The sequence below is a fragment of the Peromyscus leucopus genome, chromosome 5, assembly GCF_004664715.2.
Source record: "Peromyscus leucopus breed LL Stock chromosome 5, UCI_PerLeu_2.1, whole genome shotgun sequence".
In the NCBI taxonomy this organism is placed as follows: Eukaryota; Metazoa; Chordata; class Mammalia; order Rodentia; family Cricetidae; genus Peromyscus; species Peromyscus leucopus.
The window spans coordinates 15,127,811-15,151,446 of record NC_051067.1 but is presented as its reverse complement, the minus strand read 5'-3'; positions in this window follow the sequence as shown (position 1 = coordinate 15,151,446).

Below are 23,636 nucleotides of genomic sequence, written 5' to 3'. Positions count from 1 at the left end.
GAGCTTGTGGGATGGGCAGGATTTGGGAGGGGTTCAACCCTCAGTGTGTATGTACTGTGAGAGAGAGGATGATAAAGAAAATATAGAAAATGATGGCGTAAACTGTTCCCTTTATACAAAAACAGACTTCTCACAGTTTTCCTTCATAGACATAGCTGTGTCTCGTGTGTGTGTGTGTGTGTGTGTGTGTGTGTGTGTGTGTGTGTGAAATAGAAACCTAGTTTGAAGGTGATAACAGACCCAAAATGCCTAAATGTAGCCATGTGACTGAAAGTGAGTTAAGTTTCTGGTTTCTGTCCTAGGAGAAAGGGCTTTCCTTGGGTTTCTTGAGGGGCATTCCAGACTAAGGGACTCAGGATCTTAAAAACAGGAATAACCCATGGAGAAGCAACCCACTGGGCCCAGAATGAATTGGGTGCATACTGAGACCAAAAATGAACGAATTCCTGCTCTTGGAGTGAACAGCCCTGTGCCGATCCTTTGACCTCTCAGTTCCCACTCTACTTCGTGCATGGCAGATGGAGGCCCTCTCCAACTTTCTCAAGCTAGACAAACAAATCAGTATATGTAACCAAAACTATCAAAATAAAGCATACATACTTCTGGAAATGTTTTCTGGCCTCTGCCTCAGCCCTTCCCTTGTTAAATTTTCTTTGTCTTTGTGTCTTCTGTTCCCCTTTGGCTCTACATTCATTACATGGCTTCAAAATGATCAGTTTACCTCTTGAACTCCCTACTGTTCATAGGTTAGACTGCATCTTTATCCTGGGTGTAATGGGTCATTTTAATGTGTCAGTTTGAGCCACCATGTACCAAGATACCTTGTTAAATAATATTTCTGGATGTATCTATGAGGATGTTTCTAGAAGAAATTCTCATTTAAATTGGTAAACTGAGGAAAAACAGATGGCCTTCCTCAATGTGAATTGGCCTCATCTAATCCATCCAAGGTTTGAATAAATCAAAGTGGTACAGGGACACAGGGTGGTTGAATTCTCTACTTTCTGATTCCTAGGCCCTCAGATTACACCAGCAGCAGCTTTCCTAAGTTTCCAGCTTGCACATGGAAAATTATGGGACTTGGCCCAGCTAGATGGCTCAGCAGATAAAGACACTTGCCTCCAAGGCTGATGACTAAGTTCACTTCCCAGAATCTACATGGTAGAAGAAAACCGACTCCTGCCAAGTTGTCCTCTGACCTCCACACAAACACTAACTGAATAAAGGAAAAAAAATTTTTTTCAAGAAAACTGTACTTCATAACATTTGAGCCAACGATGAACATGCACATTTACATGTAGATGTTCTTTGGCTTGAGATCAAGTTTGGACCTAATAAACTACTGTTATAAGTTAAACCGTCATCGGTTGGGGGCATTGTGATTCTGCTTTCCTGGTGGATACTGACTAATACACTGGATCTTCTTTTGCAGTTTGCCTGGGCCCTCTTATGGCATGGCTTGGCTGACAAGAGAATGGTATCACACAGTGAGTGTTATCCACAACCTCAACCTACTCCATATGCCCAGGACTCCTGAAGGGCCTGAAGAGCTACTTCACAACAGAAAGAAATTCCACGAAAACACCTCAGGCAAAGTGGGACACTTCTCTCCTCAGGATTGTCCTTGGGATGGGGTGGACATCTGTTATATTATCTATCTTACATTATCTTCCTCAACCAGTTTACAAATGGGTCACGGCCCAGGGTCCCATGTAGTTCCCAGAAATGCTTTGTTACTCTCAGGCAATGTTTTGAATCTATTTTAAATTGGCTGATAGCATTCAAAAGAATCAAGACATTAAATGTAAAAATATGTGGACTTCTTGGTTTTCTCAAAAAAAAAAAAAAATGAACTGGAATCTCTGCATTCCAACATGCATTCTTTATGTGACACGTGAACACGTGAGCCATGCAACTTGTCAGTCACCTATGAGCCTGCTTCCTTTTTTTTTTTTTTGAGACACGGTTTCTCTGTGAAGCTTTGGTGCCTGTCCTGGAACTCACTCTGTAGCCCAAGCTGGCCTCGAACTCACAGAGATCCGCCTCCCTCTGCCCTCCCGAATGATGGGATTAAAGGCGTGCGCCACCGCCGCCCGGCGAGCCTGCTTCCTTTTTTATTACAAGCCTGGTCCTTGAAGTCACTGAATGATTCCTCTGGACTTAACGCACAGACTCATCTTTGGGGGGGGCGGGGTTCCTGACCCATTTCAGTTGTGAGGTTTTGGTCTTAGCTATTAATTCTCTTGGCCTTCCCCACAGAGGTGCACGTTGGTGCAAGCTGAGCAGTCCCACCGAAGTCCTACAAAAGTACCTAGAGGAGGTCAGTTAGAGTCCCTTCCTAAGAGTGTATTGAAAGGGAACTAGGAGAAGAAAGCCCTGGAACTCAGCCCCAAAGCTGCAGTGACCAATGAGAGGAGGCCCATCTGCAGACAAGATACAAGCAGGAGAAGCAAGGGGACAGGGGACATGGCTCAGCATGCAAAATGCTTGCCACACAAGCAAGAGGACATTAGTTCAGTCAGTCCCGGCACTCACATAAAAAGCCAAGTGTGGTACTCTGCTGGGGAGGCCAGGACAGGAGGATTCCTGGGGATTGCTGGCCAGCCAACCCAACAGAATCAGTGAGCTCCAGGTTCAGTGAGAGACCCTGTCTCAAAAAAAAAAAAAAAAAAAAAAGTGAAGAACAATTGAAGACACCTGACATTGACCTCTGACCTCCACGGGTATACACACAAATACATGCACATGCTACACATGTATACACAGGTGTGTAGAAACAGCTGAAAGACTGAGAGTGGGGATTGTAACAGAAGATGACTCCCGAGGTCACAGTGATGAACCAGCCTGCCTCCATCTTGGATTTGAAAGCCATCTTATAGTAAAGACAAACTGGGTTCACTCCTGTTTATAATTAAATCTATTTCTCAAGGCTTGGGCTGTGCCCCACCTGTAACTTTAACTATAAATGGTTCTGTAGTGCCTGTTCCAAGAAACCACAACCATGCCTTTGTTTCAAAAAGTTGCAATGACCATCTTGCAACCTTACTTTTGTTTCAAAAGGTTATTATGACTACCTTGTTATGTTCGGCTCCTTTAACCCTGCCTATTTTGCCTGCCAAATCACGCATTTGGAAAGTCCCTACACCTGAGCTATAAAACCTTCCTTGTGGTGATATATTGTATACCCTAATAAAATTTGCCTGAAGATCAGAGAACAGAACAAGCCACTAGATTAACCATAGAGGCCAGCCCGTGGTAGCACACACCTTTAATCCTAGCACTTGGTAGGCAGAGATCCGTTTGGATCTCTGTGAGTTCAAAGCCACCCTGGATTACATGAGCTTGACTCAGTCTAGGAGAGAAACAGAGCCAGGCAGTGGTGGCACACACCTTTAATCCCAGTACTTGAGATCTCCTGCCTTTGCTTGGGAAGCACACACACCTTTAATCCCGTGAAGTGACGGCCAAGTGGAGAAAGGTATACAAAGCATGAGGAGACAGGAACTAGAGTTTTTTTCAGGCTGAGGAATCCTAGAGGTAGTATGTGGCTTGCTTGTTCCTTTGCTTCTCTGATCTTTCAGCATTTACCCTAATATCTGGTTTCGGGGTTTTTATTAATAAGACCTTTTAACATTGGAGCTACACTTCCTCATGTCCAATGCTGATTTCTTGAATTCTGCTTTTAGGGAGAGACAGCCAGTATACACGAATAAAAAAAATCTTGCTTTAATTAATTTGGCTGTGATGATTTGGGTCAATAGACTTTCTCCTCCAATCTTTGGGATTAACAACTGCACCTTTCCCCAGTGTCAGACACCTTTCTCTATAGAAACTACATGGAGTTTCCATGAGTCATGCTCAATTGTTGTTTGTTTTGCTTTTTTTTGGGGGGGGGCTGCCACCCAGCTCCCAAATAAATCCCACACATAGGCTTATTTTTACTTAGAAATGCCTGGCCTTAGCTTGGCATTGCCTTAACTTTAAATTAGCCCCATCTGCCTTTTGCCACTGGGCTTTTCCCATTCTCTTACTTCTGTAAATCTTACTCGTACTCCGTGGCCTGCTGTGTAGGTAGCTCCCGATGTCCTCCTCCTCTGGCTCCTAGATTCTCCCAGAGTTCTTCTGTTTATCCTCTCTGTCTGCCAGCCCCATCTATTTCTCTCTCCTGCCTCACTATTGGCCATTCAGCTCTTTATTAGACCATCAGGTGTTTTAGACAGGCACAGTAACACAGCTTCACAGAGTTAAACAAATGCAACAGAAACAAAAGTAACACTCCTTTCAATACTATTCCCCAACACTCAATGGTAAGGGAGTTAGGAGGAGGAGGGGCATAAGAAGATTAAGGATCCACATTTCCACCATCTAATAACTGTAGTTTGGGATATATTGTTGATTTCCTTAGACCTCAGATACTCTCATATTTACTTACTCCTGCATTGTGGGGTCCCCAAAATTCAGTTGGTGGAGTACTTGCCTAGCAGGCAGGAAGGTGAATCAATAAATAAAATCTACACCCCATAAACTGAACTAGATGGTGCACACCTTTAATCCCAGCACTTGGGAAAGTGGAGGCAGGATCAGGAGATTCAAGCCATCTTTGTTCAAGTTGAAGACCATCCTGAGATTCGTAATTCAATGTGTGTGCATAACAGGCACTCATAACTACTGAATTTCATGGTAGTTGTTTAACAAAAACCGATAGACTGGAATTAAAGAATGAACTCCTCCGAAGAACTCTGGCAGTGTTCTTTAAGAGGATACAGGGGGTAGCCTAAAACTCAGGCCCAGGCCAGGTAGATGGATTTGCACATAGTTTGTCATTTAAAGAAGTGTGGCACCTTGGGCCTGTTATTTAAATTCACTGACCTCCGAGTTTGCTTCTAGAAGATAAAAATAGGAGATAAACTTATCTCCTAGAAGATAAGTCTTAGTTCTTCAAGTTATTTCCAAAACTAAATTAAATCCTTAATAAAAATGTACCTAATGGCACATAGTAAACATTCACTAAACTACAGTTATTATTGTGATGGGAAAAAGAACAAGCTTCCCTTCAAGGAAAAGAATGTCTATTGTAATTTTGTGTCTGCACTCCATTGAGTTAAAACGGGCACAGTAAGTAATCAGAGACCCTGTTATCCTGTGTAATTGCCCCAAGAACTCACCATGCCACCACTAGACCAGGTGGGCAGTGTTGGTTAAGCAGCGGCCATGCCGATGGATACTGCAGGTTGCAGAAGAATCAGGAGTCATAGTTACCTTTTTAGAGCTTTATTGGGAGAGAGAGAGAAAGAGAGAGAGAGAGAGGGAGAGAGAGAGAGAGAGAGAGAGAGAGAGAGAGAGAGAGAGAGAGAGAGAGAGAAAGGACAGACGGAAGGAGAGAGCAGAAAAGAGAACGCACAGAGGGCACACGTGCTTTTTAGGCTAGGACATTGCAGGCTGGAGATGTAATTAAGCCATGCTGAGTGTGGTGGCACATGCCTTTAATCTCAGCAGAGGCAGGAGGAGCTCTGTGAGTTCAAGTCGGCCCAGTCTATAGAGCCAGGGCTACACAAAGAAACACTGTGGTCTACAGAGCTACACAAAGAAACCCTCACAAAAACTCACAAAAAAAAAAGGAGAAGGAGAAGAGGAGGAGGAGGAGGGGAGGAGGAGAAGAAGGAGAAGAAGAAGAGGAAGAAGAGGAAGAAGAAGAAGAAGGAGAAGGAGAAGAAGAAGAGGAGGAGGAGGAGAAGGAAAAGAGGAGGAGGAGGAGGAGGAGGAGGAGGAGAAGGAGGAGGAGGAGAAGGAGAAGGAGAAGGAGAAGGAGAAGGAGAAGGAGAAGGAGAAGGAGAAGGAGAAGGAGAAGGAGAAGAAGAAGAAGAAGAAGAAGAAGAAGAAGAAGAAGAAGAAGAAGAAGAAGAAGAAGAAGAAGAAGAAGAAAAAGAAGAAGAAGAAGAAGAAGGAAGAAGAAGAAGGCGGCTTCTTAATAAGTAGGTTTCCCCTACAAAGGAAGAAGCCTTGGATATCAGTTACCAGATGGGGGACCCGCATGGAGAGAAATCACAACGTGGAAGTATCCCCCCACCCCCACCCCCACCCCATGAAGTTGAAGTGTAGCTACTTTCTAATTGCAGCCAAAATAATCAAAGCTGTTGACATTCTGGGGCCCCAAACAGGACTTTACACCATGGACTCCATGGCCCCAAGCCCACTTCCCTTTGCAGAGGGCACCTTAGTGGAGGAAGCAGAGGAGGCAGAAGGTGGGCTCGGTAAGCCAGGCGGCTTCCTCGAACTTTGGCAGGGAGCCGGCACTGACAGGCACAGAACTTCCTCCAGCACTGCACGGCCCACCCACGCCCTTGCTCCCCCAGCCGCTGCACAGGACTCCGGAAGCCCAGCCTCCTGGAGCCAGGCCCGGGTTCTGGGTCCTGCACACACCGCGGCCGGACCTAATCCGTGGTGTCTGTTCCTATGGACACTTCAGGAGCCTCCTCCAGTCAGCCCTGTCCTAGCACAGTGACTGTGCTGTGTTCCCGTGTTTCAGCACAGCCTCTTCATCTGCTGGAGAGCTGGCGCCAAGCCTGGAGGCGGCCCGCTGGAGCCGCTCCAACGAGGAGAGCTCCAGCTCCCACTCTTGCAAGGCAGCCCTCCCGCGCTGGATGCCCGTGAGCAACCATTTTGCCTGTGTCCCCAGTTCAGCACATGTGGTGGTGGCTGGCTGGTAGAAAGTTCCAGACAAGCCTGTTTCTGCTGAAGGGAACAAGAGTATCTCCTTAGGAAAGATATCCAGGGAGATAGCAGGAGGCCACAGGCTTGCTTCTAGGATGGGAGGCCCAAGGCATGCAGGCACCGTTGGCCATCTGCCCAGGATCTATTTGTCAACTCTTTCCTACCCAAAGAGCCCTGATTCTTTGGGGGCAGCAATGTGGGTAGCTAAAAATATTACATTCATTTCCTGTTTCCTTTATAGTCGGGGTGCAATAGAAGCAGATGCAGACACCCTGGGATGGAGCTTCTAGGAACGCTCCTGAAAGCTGGTAGTGCCTCTGGGAGAAATGTGGACGGACCCCTGGCCTTCCTGTTCACCCATAGAACCTGCCGACCAGTTGCCTGTATGGGTCAGCAGTCTTTCTAACCTGTGGGATGATTAGAAGATGTTGAGACCCCAGGGTGGGGAGCATCTGGGTCCCCCAAGTCAACCACTTGCTACCTGGAGACATTAAGTCAGAACAGCCAGCCCAACACACACGTCTTTTTTGAATCCCTGTCATTTACTTCTGCTGTAGCCAAATGCAGATCTTTACTGAAAGAATTCTTAACAGAAGAAATTACCAAAATATTTTGAAGAAGATGAAATCTCAGATACTCCCCGTGTAATATTAATATTCTACAACCAAAACAAAAACAATAACCAAGGTCTTCCACTCTGGGTTGTCTGTAGTCAACATCGGCCTGTCTGATCCAGTGGACCTGTGGTCTGGAGTTCAGAGGTCAGGCCTTCCCTACTGTGCCCAGCAAAGGCAGGGGAAGTATACCCAAGACAATCCATGTTGTGTCGTGAGGGGTCTGGCGTGTAGTGGCTGTGAGCCCTGCATTTCAGGTTCCTGCCTTGTGGAAAAGGGTTCCTGTATCAGAAGAGTAATAAATGAGATGGCGGATATGCAGACCCAGGGACTGAGGCAGGCACACAGTAAGCACTTGAACCAATTCATCCCTTTGCCCTTCTGTGATTTTGCTTCCTTCTGAATAACAATGTGCTCTTTCATTTATCAGCAAGGAGATATGTTCTACTGCCCACAGTAGATCCATGAAGCTGGATATAGTATCCCATATCCAACTCTGTGTGGACTATGTTTTTTTTTTTTTCCTGTACTTACCAATGGTAAAGTTTTAATTCATAAAAAAGCATAATAAGATTAACAACAATAATAAAGTAAGACAATTCTAGCACTATGTACAAGCTATGAGAGGGTGGCCCCTCTTAAAATGCCTTATTGTATTCATTTTTCCAGTTCTTGGAATGATGGTTAATTATCTTGCAATGATAATTAAAGAAAGCACTTTGCAGCTTCTTATGGGGCCATCACTGAGTAAAATCAGGGTTTCCTGAACAATAAGTCCTGCAATACCACAGCAGTCTGACTGATGGCTGAGATGCTACAAAGGGACTAACAGGCAGGTAGTATACACAGTGTGGATACACAGGCAAAGGGATAATTCACATCCAGGGTGGATGAACACGCTTCATGTCATCTAGAGTGATGCCCAATTTAAAACTTACAAACTATTTTAGGAATTTTTCCTTCGATATTTGCAGATTGCAGCTGAAACCATGGGAAGCAAAACCAGAGAAAAGGGGAGATTAATGTATATGCATTCTATTATCTTGTAACCATACTGTGATTTCATTTGATGAGAATTTGAATCATAGTTCAAAATAGTATAAGAAGAATATTGTAATGTTCTATGTAAACTTTGACCTAGCATGGGGAACAAGGGGAAGACCAGGTCTAAAATGCTTGCTGAGAACTCCGGCGCTGAAGTGAAGCAGAGTAGGCCCCATGGGAGCTACCACTGCGGTCAGGCCAGAGATGAGAGCAAGTCCTGAGAGGAAGCCCTAGCAACAGGGAAAAGAGGCAGTCTGGCAGCATCTACACTGATGTTGTCAGGACTCAGAGTGAACGCAGTGAGGGCCTAACCCGTCTTGATCAGGAACTCTGTCCTGGTCATGTGTATACTGAATCGCCATCATAGAATATATGACCTGATAGGCCCACACAGGAAGGAAGAGAGGGAGGGAGGGAGGGAGGAAGAGAGGGAGGGAGGGAGGGAAGGAAGAAGGAAAGCAGGCAGGCAGGCTGGCTATACTTCATTTACTGATAATATATAATGCTTGTTCAAGTTCAGTGAGCCGGATTCTTCACATCCCTTAAACTGTTTTTAAATCTGCCCTGTTAAGTAGAAATGATGTATGAGAGCCAAGAGTTTTAAAGCTCGTGTTGTTTTAAAACACATTTGTGCCAGGCAGTGGTGGTGCATGCCTTTAATCCCAGCACTCTGGAGGCAGAGGCAGGCGGATCTCTGTGAGTGTGAGGCCAGTCTGGTCAACATGAGGAGTTCCAGGACAGCCAGTGTAGCTGGAAGGTTTCTCCAGCCCCACACAGCCCCCACAGTCCAGACAAATCTCTCTCGGCATAGTCCTGCCGCTGCTTAGTCCCAAGTAAACACACAGAGGCTGATATTACTTACAAACTGTATGGTCTATGATAGGCTTCTTGCTAGCTAGCTCTTATGTCTTAAATTAGTCCATTTCTATTAATCTATGCATTGTCACGTGCCTTCGTGGCTTCTCTTTCACATCTTGCTTCTCCTGGCAGCCGCTTCCAGCTTCACCCCTGACTCCACCTTTCTCCTTCCTGTCTCTCTCGGATTTCCCATCTGCCTCTAAGCTGCCTTGCCATAGGCCAAAGCAGCTTATTTATTAACCAGTGGGAACAACATATATTCACAGCCTACAGAAAGACGATCTCACAGCAAGCCAGGGCTGTTACACAGAGAAACCTGTCTCGAAAAAACAGAACAAACCAACCAACCAACCTCATTTGATGTTTTGAAAACATCACCACAAACTTAAAAACAGACATACATATCTTTTCCAAAAATGTCCCCACACTCTTCTAAAAAATTGTATGAGTGTTTGCCTACAAGTGTAAGTATATACCACATGCATGCTTGAGGCCCATGGAGGTCAGAAGACAGGGAGTAAGATCCCCTGGAACTGGAGTTGTGAGCCACAGTATGGGTACTGGGAATCAAACCCAGGTGTGGGTCCCATGGGTACTGTGGGTGCTGGGAACCAAACCCAGGTGTCTTAGTTAGGGTTTCTATTGCTTTGAAGAGACACCATGACCACAGCAACTCTTAGAAAGGAAAACATTTCATTGGGGTGGCTTACAGTTCAGAAATTCAGTCCATTATCATCATGGTGGGGCATGGCATGGTAGACATGGTGCTGTTGAAGTAACTGAAAGCCCAACATCTTGAAGGCAACCGGAAATGGTTTGTGACACTGAGGGAAGCTTAAGCAAAGAGACCTCAAAGCCCATCCCACAGTGACACACTTCCTCTAACCAGGCCACACCCACTCCAACAAAGCCACACCTCCTAATAGTGCCACACCCTATGAGCTCATGGGGGCCAATTCCATTCAAACTACACCAGATCTTCTGCAAGAGCAAGAGCTCTTAATGGCTGAGCCAACTCTCCAGCACCCCCTTTTATAACTTCCTCCTTCCTACCCATTCTCAACCTCCCCTCCCCTAGCATTCGCACATGTTCTTCCTCTAATTCAATATTACTTCACAGTTTGGGGAATTTATATTAGTAGAAATCCCACTCTTTTTTGTCTAGCTTCTTATACCTAGAAACTTTGAGATTAATAAAAGGTTCGTGTATGTATCAACTCATTTATCCATTCATCCAAATAGTTCTGTTGTTTCCAGAGCACATTTTATTATAAGATAGCAAACAACTACTTACGCCAGGCCCAGAGATGCAGGCCTGTGGTCTTAATTACTCAGAGGGCTGAGAGGAGAAATAACAAGTTCAATTTCTGCCTGGGATAGAGTGAATTCAAGGACAGCCAGAGCAACTGAATGAGACCCTGTCTCAAATTTGTAAAGCTAAGAGAGGGCTAGAATGTAGCCCAGTGGTATAAGACTTGCCAGTGGGTAAGGCCCTGGATTTGATCCCTAGCTTGACAAACAAAACAAAAACTTACTTTGGTTTGATCAAATTTGGTGTGTGTGTGTGTGTGTGTGTGTGTGTGTGTGTGTGGTTTTTTGTTATTGTTGTTTGCTTGTTGTTTTTTTTTCCAGAAATGATGTCATTGAAGACACTTTTAGTTCTGACTTCTCTCACTATATTATTCTATTTCTTTTTCCTGCCTGATTGCATTGGCCAGACCATTAGTGAAATGCTGCCTGGCCGGATGCTGACTGGATGAAAGCCAGCATCCCAGTCTTCTTTCTGGTCTTAGATCAAGGAATTCAGTGTTTTAAGAGTAAGTGTGAGCTTTCTTATTGGTTTTCCTAGATGCCTTTTATCACATTTTTCTGTGGTATAATGAGAATTACATATTTGATCTTTGTCTCTAGTTCCTGATCCAGAGCTCCTAAAAACTTTGGGGTCCCCTGAGTGACTGTGACATCTTTTGTTATTTATAAGAAGTGCCTTTCCATTAAACCTGACTGAGCTATGAGGTGAGTCTTAGTGGGCCCCTGTCTTAGGTGGGGTTTCTTTTCTTTCTTTCTTTTTTTTTTTAGGTATCTTTTTTTTAATTTTTATTTTTCTAATTTTTTTTAAAAAAAAATTTACACAGATTTCCTTGTTCTCCCCCTTCCTGCCCCTTAGGTGGGGTTTCTATTGCTACAACAAAACACCATGACCAAAGCAACTTGGGCAGGAAAGGATTTATCTGGTATACACTTCCAAAGCACTGTTCACCATCAAAGGAAGTCAGGACAGGAACTCAAACAGGGCAGGAACCTGGAGGCAGGAACTGATGCAGAGGTCATGAAGGGATGCTGTTTACTGGCTTGCTCTCCATGGCATGTTCAGCCTGCTCTCTTGTAGAACCCAGGACCACCAGCCTAGGGCTGGCACCACACACAATGGGCTGGGCCCTTCCTCATCAATCACTAATTAAGAAAATGCCCTACAGGCTTGCCTACAGCCCCATCTTATGGAGGCATCTTCTTAATTGAGGTTCCTTCCTCTCAGATGACTTTAGCTTATGTCAAGTTGATATAAAGCAATGCAGTAGAGCCTCTATATAGCTTCAGGATAAGGGCTGGTCACCAGAAAGCTACAGCTGGAAGGCTAGAACTTTCAGCATCGCCCACCACTTTAACTTCCAGAGAGAGAGCAGAGAGGAGAGCTGGAGACTGAGTTTATCACCAGTGGATAATGATTTGATCAATCATTCCTACATAGCAAAGTCTCCATAAAATCCTCAAACAATCAGGTTTGGTAAACACTTTGCTTTGGAAAGGAAGCTGCAATTTCTTAATGTTTATGTCTCCTCAAAATCTGTACATTGAAACCTTAATGCTGGTCTTACAAAGTAGGTGAGGAAGTAATACCATGCCTTCAGCTTTCTGGACATCTGGGTGTATGCTTTGGTATTGCTTCTTCCTAAATGTTTGGTAGACCTCACCAGTGAAACTCTTCCCTGGTTTTCATTGTGAAATACACACACACACACACACACACACACACACACACACACACACACACACACATATATATACATATATATTGACATGGTCTCATTATGTAGGTTAGGCTGGCCTGGAACTTGCTATGTAGACCAGGTTACCCTAAAATTCACAGAGATCTGCCTGCCTCTGCCTTCCAAGTTCTAGAATTAAAGGCATGCACTGCCACACCCAGCTATGAAAAAAATTTTAACGGAAAAATCCACTTTACTAGGTAAATGACTATTATGGGTATTTATTTCTTAATGGAAAAAAAATTTTATAGTTTGCACCCTCCGCAGAATTTAATCTAATTTGTGATTTTTTGCATTTAGTTTAATTTTAAAGTGTTTTTAAGATTTAAGTCGTTATTTATTTTATTGTTGGTAGTGTAGTCACCACAGTTCTAGGGGTGCGGGTGCCAGCGGCCATTAGAAGGCAGCTTTGTTGGATGGAAGTAGAAAAAATCATCCTGAGTGAGGTAACCCAAACCCAGAAAGACAGTCATGGTATGTACTCACTCATAAGTGGATTCTAGATATAAAATAAAGAACAATCAGACCACAGCCCATAGAACCATAGAGGCTATATATATAGCATGGAGGTCCCTGGTACGACTGTGGCTTATAATAAATGTCGGTTCTACTCAATTATTGAAAAAAATAGCCAAATAAATGGAAACACATGAACTATGAACCAAAGGCTGAGGGGCCCCCAGCTGGATCAGGCCCTCTGAATAGGTGAGACAGTTGATTGGCTTGATCTGTTTGGGAGGCAACTAGGCAGTGGGACCAAGTCCTGTGCTCATTGCATGAGTTGGCTGTTTGAAACCTGGAGCTTATGCAGGGACGCTTGGCTCAGTCTGGGAGGAAGGGACTGGACCTGCCTGGACTGAGTCTACCAGGTTGATCGCAGTCCTCGGGGGAGGATTTGCCCTGGAGGAGGTGGGAATGGGGGTAGGTTGGGGGTAAGAGGAGGGTGTGGGAGGGGGGAGAATAGGGGAACCCGTGGCTGATATGTAGAACTGAATGGTATTGTAAAATAAAATAAAAAGAAGGCAGCTTTGTGCGGTCAGTCCTCTCCTTGCGCCTTCCTGGCGGTGGGAGTCGGCTTGTCAGGCTTCCACAGTAGCCGCCTTCACCCACTGAGCCATCTCGTGGGTGCTTCCTGAACTGTGTGTTTGATACTGAGGCCTTGGTTTCTTACTCACCTGACAAATGCCACTCAATAGGCGCCCGGAGGACTTTTAAGTCCATGTGATTACTGATCTAGCTAGCTCTGAGTTCTGTCACTTCCTCATCTGTTTTGATGGAGCCCATGGTTCCGTTTTCCTTTTTAAAATCTTCCTTAGGGTTAAATGAGTGTTTGTTTATTTCGATTCCACTCAGTCTCATTATATATCATTGATCTACCCTGGTCCACCAGGTGACACCACACCTTTCCATGTGCAACATATGGCTTATGGTAGTGTGCTGATACATCACGTGTCGGGGCTTTGTTCTGTTACCATACATTTGCGTAACACAGTTTCTAAACTCCATCACGGGCTGTTGTCTTAAGCAGTCCGCTGGATATTTAAATGATATGAAAACAGTTTATTCATTCTGTTCCTAGTTTCCAGGCTGGTGCTCCTCATGTGTTGTGCAGATCCAGATTTCCTCCAACCAAAGGATGACTTTTGACTTTCTTGTCTGCAGACCTGCTAGCAATGGATTCTTCCTGCTTTGTTTGTCTGAGAATGTTCTCTTCACTGCAGCATGAAATTCTAGTTAGAAATCCTCTTCTAATTCATGTTTTTGTGATTTTTGTTTCATTGTTTTCTTATTTATATTGTTTCTAAGGAGAAATATACTTCCTTATGTTTGTTGCTCTGTGAGTGAAAAGCCTTCCTTTAGACAGAGGCAGACAGACAGACAGACAGACACACACACACACACACACACACACACACACTTACATATACACATACACATACAGAGAGAGAGAGAGAGAGAGAGAGAGAGAGAGAGAGAGAGAGAGAGAGAGAGAGAGAGAGAGAAAGTATATGTCAAGCTTTAAAATCTCAAAATCTGCCCAATGGCATACTCTAGCCAGGCTCCACCTCCTAAAGGTGCCATAACCTTCTCAAACAGCGCCACCTGCTGGAGACTAAGTGTCCAAACACAGAAGCCTGTGGGGGATATTTCATATTCAAACTACAACACGATATTTATGGATGTGAGTTTATGTTTTCATTAAATTTGGGAAAGTTGTTTTGTTTTGATTTGGCTTGGTTTGATTTTTCAAGACAGGGTTTCTCTGTGTAGCCCTGGCTGTCACTCTGCAGACCAGGCTGGCCTTGAACTCAGAGATTCACCTGCCTCTGCCTCCAGAGTGTAAGTGCTGGGATTAAAGGTGTGCGCCAATACCACCCATTCTGGAAAGCTTTTTATTGCTTTGATATTAGAAGTTTATTTTGGTTTCTGTTCAATTACATGAAACTACATTGAGACGGCATTTACAACACTCAGTAAATATTACATACTGAAAAATACTGTATACTGAAAGTCATGTTTCATCAGAATATAGAATCTCAGTAGACATTATCCCACAGTAAGCTTTAAAAATAAATTGCCGGCCAGGCGGTGGTGGTGCATACCTTTAGTCCCAGCACTCAGGAGGCTGGGGCAGGTGGATCTCTTCGAGTGTGAGGCCAGCCTGGCCACAGAAGTTCCAGGATAACCAAGTCTACACAAAGAAATCCTGTCTTGAAAAACCAATAAATAAATATAAATAAATATATAAAAATAAAAAATAGAATTAAACAATTATGATTAAGTTACAAAAGCATGAAAACGTAAGACATTGCTGAATGCTGGCAGTCTGCAAATTGGGCAAACACAAAGAAGGAGACAGTTCCAACACTCAATCACTTATTTAACAAAGTAGTCTGGTGAATTAAACTAATTCCTATTTGGGCCGCCTCTGTTGGCATTTGCCATATACAGATGAGGTTCACAGTCTTTACAGGGGAGTTTCGAAATCAAAATATTTAAGAAACTCGTATCTGACTTGTGGAGCTGAGTGAACTGAGAGACACCCTTGGCCATGGAGATTCAGTAATTAAATCTCAAATCTCTTTACAGAATTCTTTTATTTTACCCTGAGAAAAGGTTTCTCACTGTAACAGCCCTGGCTGCCCTGAAACTCCCTTTGGAAATCAGGCTGGCCTTGAAATTACAGAGATCCTCCTGCCTCTGCCTCCGGAGTGATGGGACTAAAGGCGTGCGCCACCACCACCGGGCTTCTTTATAGAATTCTTAAAAGTTGAATCTTAACCTTTTCAGAGAACATCCTGGCAGAGCCATGGAGTGTGTTCTCCAGCAAACCCTCCTCCAATTTCCCTGACTTACATCGTGTGATGTGCTCCAGCTTCCAGCACACACTGGGCATTATGTTCCAGCTTCCAACATACACTAGGCATTATGTTGCAGCTTCCAGCACACACTAGGCATTATGTTCCAGCTTCCAGCACATGCTGTGGGATGGTCTGCAATGTCAAATTGCTCTGATTGATCAATAAATAAAACACTGATTGGCCAGTGGCTAGGCAGGAAATATAGGTGGGACTAACAGAGAGGAGAAAAGAAAGAACAGGAAGGTGGAAGGAGTCACTGCCAGCCGCCACCATGACAAGCAGCTTGTGAAGACGCCGGTAAGCCACGAGCCACGTGGCAAGGTATAGGTTTATGGAAATGGATTAATTTAAGCTATAAGAACAGTTAGCAAGAAGCCTGCCACGGCCATAGAGTTTGTAAGCAATATAAGTCTCTGTGTTTACTTGGTCGGGTCTGAGCGGCTGTGGGACTGGCAGGTGACAAAGATTTGTCCTGACTGTGGGCAAGGCCGGAAAACTCTAGCTACAAGCACACACTGGGCATTTTATATCAACCTATCCCAGAGACGAACATGGACAGCACCATTAGGACTTGAGGACGTACCAAGTCCCATCACCAAACATCTCATTACAAACTTTTGTGGGGCACTGAGAAGATGACTCAGTCGGTGAAGAGCTTGCCACATAAACATGAGGATGTGAGTTCAAATCCCAGGACTCATACACATTTTTTTAAAAAGTCCAGGTTAGAGCCAGGTGTGGTGACACGCATCTTTAATCCCAGCACTCAGGAGGCAGAGGCAGGTGGAGCTCTGTGAGTTCAAGGTCAGCCTGGTCTACAAAGTGAGTTCCAGGACAGTCAGGGCTACACAGAGAAACCCTGTCTCAAAAAAACAAATGAACAAAAAGTTCCTATCTGGTGGTATGCTCCTATAATCCCAGCACTCAGATGATGAAGATAGAGAGGCCCTGGAGTTAACTGGGCAGCTAGTCTTGCTGAATGGGTCAGCTCTGAGTTTAGTGAGACACCCTATCTCAAAAACTAAGGTGGCATGCGGTAGAGGAAGACCACCAGTGTCAGCCTCTGGCCTGCATATGTATGCACACATCCAAACATGTGCACACGTGTGCATCACAAACACACATGCATCCCACATACCATCATGAGAAAACACATCAGCATATATAACTGTTTGTCAGGTCTTACATTTGGAGAACTTTTGACCATATTTTTCTTTAAATAATCTTCTGTCAGTTCTATCTCTTCCTTTGGTGACTCCACATACCCTAATATTTGTTAAGAGGCAAAAAAAAAATTACAAGACATGAAGAGAAAGCAGATTATTACCCCCGTGTGTTTAGAACATTTGCAGTCATCATCCACAGCACCAGCGGTCTGCTCCAACAAAAACAAAACCCTTGTTTTCCTCTGTTTCATCCTGTGTGATTCCTACTGTTAGATCTTCAAGTTCATTCTTCTTTTCTCTTACAGTAGCTGACCTGCTGTTAATCCCATCCGGCGTATTTTTCAAGACACTGTAGTTTTCATAAAAACAACAACAACAAAAAATAAACCTCAACCTAAATTTTTGGGAAGAGGGGCGTGGTAAGTAAGTAAGTATATCTGTAGTATATGTGTATATGTTGTGTGTGTGTGTATGTGTGTGTGTGTGTGTGTGTGTATGTGGTATATGCATGTATGTGTGTGCAGGTGTACTTGCCTATGTATATATGTGCAAGGCTAGAACATATTGAGTATCTTGCCGGATCACTCTCCACCTTATTGAGATAGGATCTCTTACTAAATGTAGAACTTTCCATCCATTCCAGCTAGACTGCTGACCACTGAGCCCTGGGATCTGCCTGTCTCTGTCCCACCCCCCACGGCGTTACAGGCATATGCCACGGTTCCTGCCTTTCAGGTGGGTGCTGGGAAATCTTTCCGTTCTCATGCTTGCACAGTGAGCACGTCATCCACTTTACAAGCATCTCTCCAGCCTTCCACCTAGATAGTTATCTTTCATGTCTCCAGCTGCTGTTTAAAAATCTATGCAATACAATTGTGATAGTTCTTCATCGTGCTATGTTTTATTTCTTTATTGTGTGTATGTATGTGTGTGGGCACCTGTATGCCATGAGCACATGTGGAGACCAGAGGAAACACTGCAGTGTCTGTTCTCTCCATCATGGGTTCTGAGCACTCAGGTGGTCAGGCTTGATGGCAAGTGCCTCTGTCTGAGGAGCTAGCTCCCCAGCCGCCAGTTACAATTCTTAATGTCTTTGCCTGCGAATTCTACCATCTGTCCGTTCTGACTTGGATGTGAGCCTGTGGTTATTGTCCTCATGTTTCCCTACTTTGTAGCCTGCCTGATTGTCTTTGATTAGATGCCAGACACAGTAAATTTTACTCTGTTGGATGCTGGGTATTTTTACATTCCTACAAGCCTTACGCTTTGTTCTGGGATGCAGTTGAATGGCTTAGAAATGGTTTGTTAGGGGCAGAGCAATGGTCAGCACAGGGCAGATTATTTCCACTCCTGAAATAAGACCCAGCAAGTACTTCCCGGGACTTTCCATTAACACTGGTGGGGCAGGCACAGCTCTAGGCCTGCTCCATCTTCTGTGCGCTCCCTTTCCTCACAGACCTGTGACAGAGCCACGGCACTCTGTGCGCTCTCTTCTCTCGGGACTCTTCCTGTGTGACCTAATGCTTTGGTCTCCCCAGACTCTCAGCTCTATCTCTGGAACTCAGAGAGTCTGTCACACCTTGCACGAACTCCCTCTGTCAGTTCCAAGGCTGGAGAACTCTCTCAAGGTGACAAGGTGGAGAACTTGTACATCCGCCTTGTTTGATTTCTGTCTCAGGCACTGTCTTTGGTAAACTCAGATCCAGTGCCTTTAAAAGTGTTGTTTGTTATGTTTTTTGCTATTGTTTCAAAAGGCAGAGGAAATCCAGTCCCTGTTACCCCAACCTGGATAGAAGAAGAGGTAATGTAACAGACTCCATTTCAACAGGCATTGTCTAGTACGGAAGAAAGATATACAGAGGTTGACACAGGTATTGCCAGCCCAGATTTTCTTTCCAAGTGGGGCCTGCTGTCCTATGGTCTCATCAGCTTCCAGCCACCAGATCCTGCAGGCTCCCCCAGCTATGCCCTCCCCGGCCACTTCCCCTCGGCACCTGCCCACTCCAGCCCCACACGGGTCCTTTTATGGACAGTGCTGGGTTTCTTGCAACCCAAATCCTCAACTTCTGCTTCCAGAAAACCCAGCGTATGCTGCTAACGCACAAATAGTCCTCTTGGCCCAGACAACATCCCCAGGACCTCTTCCCTGGCCATTCTATTAATATCATTGTCCGCAAGAGCCAAAATTTTATTTCCAAATGACCATCTAGTTTTTTAGTGTGTGTATTTGCACACACACACATATATGCGATTTAGAAACTTTTGCTCTCTTGGCAAGTGTACCCCAAAATTAACCCTTAAAATATATACTGCAGGGGCTGGAGAGATGACTCAGCAGTTCAGAACGCTGGCTGCTCTTCCAGAGGACCCGGGTTCTATTCCCAGCACCCACATAGGGGCTCACAACCATTTGTAACTTCAGTTATACAATATCTGATGCCCTCTTCTGGCCTCTGCAGGCACTGTACATACATGGTACACATACATGCAGGCCAAACACCCACACACATAAAATAATAACATAATTTTTTATTTTAAAAAATATGTATTATAGGAAAAGTATCAGGAATGAGGGGAATGGATCATAGGTGCTGAGACATGCCTTACTCATAAGATGTTAAACGCCATGCTTCCAATTTTCCAGACTGCTATCACCTCAGTCCCCAAAGCAACAGGACCAAGAGTGCATGTACTGAAACCTCCAACACTGTGAGCCAAAAAGTCTTCTCTTCTGGTAAGTTGGTTTTCTCAGGTCTTTTGTGATGTGTACTCTCTCCAGTGATGGAGAGCTCACACAGACAGATGGGACAAGGTCTGAGGAGCAGAGACCAGAAAAAAATCTGCTCCTACATGCCTCTGGGGGTGGGGTGGTGGAAACCAGGGTCTCTGACTTTCCAACATAGCACACGGCAGAAGTGCAAGCGTTTTCAGCACTGCTCTGGTAGACCAGGATTGTCTCTAGGCTCTGTCTGCAGTAATGGCAGGAGAGCAGCAGAAGCAGGGCATCCTGCATGGGACAGGTCAGTTCCATCCCAGTGGCCCAGTGGCCCCCAGCCATATGCTAACATGCCTGTTCTCCCAGCTTTGAGAACAGTCGAGGAATTCCACTCAGGGAGATAGGTCTTTGTAGAAGCCTGGAAAGTGCTTCAGACACTCCAGGGAGAGCCGGAACATGTCAGGGAGCCAGACACCCAACCTAGCCCGCCACTCTTAGCTGAGGATGGGCCTCACCTTCTTAAGAAATGGAGAAAACAAATAACAAAATGAAACAGAATAGAAACAACAAGGCTATCAGGAAGAAACCACCTGAGCTCCCAAGTCTAAAATACTCACTTGCTGGGTGTTTTTTCTTCTTTCACTTCTTTACTTTCTTTGTTTCTTCTGTGTATCTGGAAGCCTGAAGACAGTCTTGGCTGTCATTCCTCAGGTTTCACCCACCCCTCATTGGCCTAAGATTCCCCAAGTAGGCTAGACTGGCTGGCCAGTGGCTGCCTCTCCTCTCAGTGTAGGGTTACGACTTAACAGGCTCTCTTCCCTTTTCTTAACATAAGCTCTAAGGGTTGAACCCAGACTCTTACATCCTTATGCAACCACTTTACCTACTGGGCCACCTCTCCAGTCCTTACTAGCTGGCTCTTTTGACAGCTTGTGGTCCCTTATAATCTAGATGATAAACATGACTGGACATTTGCCCCTTCTGTGCACAGTCATTTCCACGTCTGCAGTAAGTTTGGAAAGGGAGACTCATGGAGAGTGGGCAGGAACCTTGGCTCCAGGTTCCAGCTGCCATCTGCCTACTGGACCTGACCATCTTGGGCCAGGCGTCTCCAGCTCTCCTGTTTATTCACCTATGGTCTGCAAAACATGGCCGTCTTGGATCCCTTTTGGTTTCTAATTCTGTATAGCTATGGTCCCTGGCTTTTTATTTTACCATTCCTAGCATCACTGCGTGTCTTATGTTCAAGAAGATCTTTGAACTATGGTAGCTGTCTTATGATTAAGAAGTCAAGCCCTGGGCTGGAGAGATGGCTCAGCGGTTAAGAGCACTGGCTGTTCTTCCAGAGGATCTAGGTTCAATTCCCAGCACCCACATGGCAGATCACACTTGTCTATAATCCAGCTTGAAGTGATTTAACAGTCTCATACAGACAGAAATGCAGGTAAAACACCAATGCACATACTATAAAAATAAGTAAATCATGAGGAGGAGGAAAAGGAGGAGGAGGAAGAGGAAGAGGAGGAGGAGGAGGAGGAGGAGGAGGAGGAGGAGGAGGAGGAAGAAGAAGAAGAAGAAGAAGAAGAAGAAGAAGAAGAAGAAGAAGAAGAAGAAGAAGAAGAAGAAGAAGAAGAAGGAGAAGAAGAAGAAGGGCCCCCAGATCTACCAAGATTGTAACCTTGACTGTGAGTCAGTGAGCTGAGGGAGAACTCTGGAGACTCCTTGCTAGAAACTTCCACAGTAAAGAGCCACATCTTTCTAGTTTAGGCCTTGGCAGTTCTTGTGTTCACTCTTGGTTGGTTCACAGGCTTAGTGGAGGACTTAGTGTTTGAGCAGAACTTGAATGATGAGTCATGTTTGGACACGCAAATGTGAAAGGAGAAGGTGCCTATTCCAGGAGAGCAGTCATTAGTGTGCAGCAGAGGCATGTGACTCACCGTGAGGCCCCATTGAGAATGGAGAGTCCAGAAGAGATCCTTGCCAAGGCTAGCAGTCAGGGCCAAAGACAGACACTTGCCTCAAAGACCCAAGCCCACAATGACAGTGAGAATGATCCTTTTTATAGAAACATGGATCCTGGGATAAGTCCATGTTCTCGTCTGCATTGCTGACCACTTATTGCCCACCCCCACCTGCCTCAGTGTGTCCCAGCCTTCCTAGGGCCTTATGATCACTCAGGTCCTGGAATACAGGGCAACAAAATGAAGGCTGACCTCCGCATCCTTTGTCCTCAGCCTGCTGTGACACAACCCAGGACTGAGGAAAGCTGCCTTGCAGGCCCTTGTGGGACTTTTTTGGATCATATTGATAGGCAGGGATGGACCTGGATTTGCAGTTCAGTTTAGATCAGGGCTGTTAAAACTGTCCAAAGTAAAAGTAAAACAAACATCTAACATAACACAGAGTGATACTTTTTATTTTGTGTGTGTGTGTGTGTGTGTGTGTGTGTGTGTGTGTGTGTGTGTGTATGGACATGTTCGTTATGTACCAGGAGGTCTTTGACTTTGGATGCCTCCTATTTCTCTCCACCTTATGAGACATGCTCATCCTGGAGCTCTGGAGTTGACTAAACCCACTGGCCAGCAAACTTTACTTACTGAGCCTTCTCTCCAGCCCCTGGTGTTTTTTGTTTTTGTTTTTGTTTTGTTTTTTGGGTCTGGTTTTTGAGAGAGAGTCTTGCTGTCTCTCCAGGATAGGCTCAAACTTTCCATCTTCCTATCTCAGCATCCCAAGTTCTGGGATTACAGATGTGCACCACCACTCAAAATCCATGTTTTTCGCTGGGCGGTGGTGGCGTACACCTTTAATCCCAGCACTCAGGAGGCAGAGGCAGGCGGATCTCTGTGAGTTCGAGGCCAGCCTGGGATACAGAGTGAGTTCCAGGAAAGGCGCCAAAGCTACACAGAGAAACCCCATCTCGAAAAACCAAAACAAAACAAAAACAAACAAAAAACCCAAAACCATGCTTTTATAAGATGTAATCAAAAATAAATTAGGGGGAGTGTGTCCAACATACAACATATGTTTATGCAAAGGTATCTTCATGTAATACATAAAATGAATATATTCAATGATTTATAAATACATATATATTTAATGAAATAATATATTGAATGAAATTTTAAAATAAAATGCTGCAAAATAAAAAATAAACAAAAAGGATAACTAGAATACAAACCCAACTTTGAAATTATTCTAGCCATCAGACATTGTCAGATCGGTGCTGTTTCTAAATTCACATCCCACTGTCTACACCCTATACTCCAAGGTGAGCATCCTTGGAGTACACTGGCCTGGCCTGTTTCACACCTATGTCCCCTGTGGGACACCATTCATGGGGCACTGGAATAGAGGCAAAGGCTTCTGCTCCTGCACAATCACCTGCTGCTGTGTGCTCCAAGAGGGGAGGATAGATTGTGCTTTGTGACAGGTTTCCTCTATGTGGCCCAGACTAGCCCTGAACTCACAATCTTCCTGCCTCAGCCTCCTGAGTGCTGGAATTTCAGGAATGACGAACCATGCCCAACTGGACTGCACCGTGTAATAGAGCATGTCCCCCAGGGAACTGGAGAGCTGGGATGGAGGATCTCAACAGTTTTTTGAACTCCATTGGATGCTGAGCACTGCATTCAGCCTTCCTCTGTCACTGTCCCACTCATCACAGGGCCACCACATGAAACTGGCACCAATTTCCTTTCACTTCAGAAGACTTGCCAAGTCTTCCGCTAGTTTAAGGAACCAGGACAGTGGCTCTGAGTGGTGGAGATGAGCAGGGGTCTGGCTGGAGCCTGCTTTGATACTTTTCAGGCAGTTCTGGAAACTCTGAGGCTTGAAGCGGGGAAGTGGTATGCCGAGACTTCAGCCTGTTCATGGGATGCACAGAGGGCCGGGGATGTAGCTCAGTTGATAGAGTGCTTGCCTTTCCGACGCGAATAAACCCGGCATAGAGGGTGTGTCTGTGAGTCCCATACAAGACGGAGGCAGGGAGATTGGAAGTTCAAGATCATCCTTGGCTACGTAGTGAATGCAAGACCAACCTGAAATACATGAAGCCTTGGTCCCACACAACCTGACAACAGATCTTTGAGCCTGGGCTGTGTTTAACAGCATATCTAGAA